Consider the following 2635-nt stretch of genomic DNA (forward strand, 5'->3'; position numbering starts at 1 on the left):
CATATTTTCTTTTGTGTTCTCTTCTTTTTCATATGAGCAGGAACAAGGATAAGAAACATTCTTGTTGAAGCTGATCCCAAACCTGAAAGGACTCTGAAGAGGAAGCTAAGGGAAGATAAAGCACAACTCTCTGGAGAAAATCTGACAGAAATTTTCGAAAAAGAAGGAGACATGGCCGAAAATAATAACAATGCAAGGAAGATGCTTGGTGACTTTACTGAACCAAATTCCAATTTAAATGGAAGAAGCATCTCAATCCCTACCATTGGAGCAAAAAATTTTGAGCTAAAGCCTAAATTAGTTTCTCTGATACAACAGAACTGCAAGTTTCATGGACTTCCATCAGAAGATCCTTTTCAGTTCTTAACTGAATTCTTGCAGATCTGTGATACTGTTAAGACCAATGGGGTTGACTCCGAGGTCTACAGGCTTATGCTTTTCCCGTTTGCTGTAAGAGACAGAGCTAGAATATGGTTGGACTCTCAACCTAAAGATAGCCCGAACTCTTGGGATAAGCTGGACACGGCTTTCTTAGCCAAATTCTTTCCTCCTCAAAAGCTTAGCAATCTTAGAGTGGATGTTCAAACCTTCAAATAGAAAAAAGGTGAATCCCTCTATGAAGCTTGGGAGAGATATAAGCAACTGACCAAAAAGTGTCCTTCTGACATGCTTTCAGAATGGACCATCCTGGATATATTCTATGATGGTTTGTCTGAATTATCTAAGATGTCATTAGACCATTCTGCAGGTGGATCCATTCACCTAAAGAAAATGCCTGCAGAAGCTCAGGAACTCATTGACATGGTTGTAAATAACTAGTTCATGTACACTTCTGAAAGGAATCCTGTGAGTAATGGGACGCCTCAGAGAAAGGGAGTTCTTGAAATTGATGCTCTGAATGCCATATTGGCTCAGAATAAAATATTGACTCAGCAAGTCAATATGATTTCTCAGAGTCTGAATAGATTCCAAGCTGCATCCAACAGTACTCAAGAGGCATCTTCTGAAGAAGAAGCTTATGATCCTGAGAACCCTGCAATAGCAGAGGTAAATTACATGGGTGGACCCTATGGAAACACCTATAATCCCTCATGGAGAAATCATCCAAATTTCTCATGGAAGGATCAACAAAAGCCTCAACAAGGTTTTAATAATGGTGGAAGAAACAGGTTTAGCAATAGCAAGCCTTTTCCATCATCCACTCAGCAACAGACAGAGAATTCTGAGCAGAATCCATCTAGCTTAGCAAATATAGTCTCTGATCTATCTAAGGCCACTTTAAGTTTTATGAATGAAACAAGGTCCTCCATTAGAAATCTGGAGGCACAAGTAGGCCAGCTGAGTAAAAGGGTCACTGAAACTCCTCCTAGTACTCTCCCAAGCAATACAGAAGAGAATCCAAAAGGAGAGTGCAAGGCCATTACCTTACTTGGTGTGGCCGAACCCAGAGAGGAGGAGAAGGATGTGAATCCTAGCGAGGAAGACCTTCAGGGACGTCCATTGACCTATAAAGAGTTTCTCTTTGCGGAACCAAAGGAATCTGAGGCTCATCCAGAGACCATAGAGATTCCATTGAACCTCCTTTTGCCCTTCATGAGCTCTGATGAGTATTCATCCTCTGAAGAGAATGAAGACATTACTGAAGAGCAAGTTGCTAAATACCTTGGTGCAATCACGAAGCTGAATGCCAAATTATTTGGTAATGAGACTTGGGAAGATGAACCTCCCTTGCTCACCAATGAACTGAATGCATTAGATAGGCAGAAATTACCTCAAAAGAAACAGGATCCTGGTAAATTCCTAATTCCCTGTAACATAGGCACCATGACCTTTGAGAAGGCTCTGTGTGACCTGGGGTCAGGAATAAACTTAATGCCACTCTCTATAATGGAGAAACTTGGGATCTTTGATGTGCAAGCTGCCAGAATCTCATTAGAGATGGCAGACAACTCAAGAAAATAGGCTTATGGACTAGTAGAGGACGTGTTAGTAAAGGTTGAAGGCCTTTACATCCCTGCTGATTTCATAATCCTAGACACTGGGAATGATGAGGATGAATCCATCATCTTTGGAAGACCCTTCCTAGCCACAGCAAAAGCTGTGATTGATGTGGACAGAGGAGAGTTAGTCCTTCAATTGAATGAGGACAACCTTGTGTTTAAAACTCAAAGATCTCCTTCTGTAACCATGGAGAGTAAGCATGAAAAGCTTCTCTCACTGCAGAGTTAACCAAAGCCCCCACAGTCAAACTCTAAGTTTGGTGTTGGGAGGCCACAACCAAACTCTAAGTTTCGTGTTGAACCCCCACATTCAAACTCTAAGTTTGGTGTTGGGAGGTCCCAACAATGCTCGAACATCTATGAGGCTCCATGAGAGCTCACTGTTAAGCTATTGACATTAAAGAAGCACTTGTTGGGAGGCAACCCAATGTTATTTAATTATATCTATTTATTTTTCATTGCTATTTTATGTTTTCTTTAGGTTGATGATCATGTGAAGTCACAAAAACTACTGGAAAATAAAAAAAGAGAATGAAAAACAGCATTAAAAATAGTACACCCTAGAGGAAGAGCATTCTGGCGTTTAAACGCCAGAAACAAGCATCTGTCTGGCGTTTAACGCCAGAAACAAGCAC

General features: G+C 40.9%; 1 pseudogene; it reads left to right on the top strand.

The window, feature by feature from the left end:
- The first annotated feature begins 432 nt into the window (after nucleotides 1-432).
- LOC148571976 (uncharacterized) lies at nucleotides 433-2373 on the top strand (annotated as a pseudogene).
- Nucleotides 2374-2635: the final 262 nt, after the last annotated feature.

The sequence above is a fragment of the Arachis ipaensis genome, chromosome B3 (assembly GCF_059453495.1).
Source record: "Arachis ipaensis isolate K30076 ecotype BB chromosome B3, ASM5945349v1, whole genome shotgun sequence".
Lineage (NCBI taxonomy): Eukaryota > Viridiplantae > Streptophyta > Magnoliopsida > Fabales > Fabaceae > Arachis > Arachis ipaensis.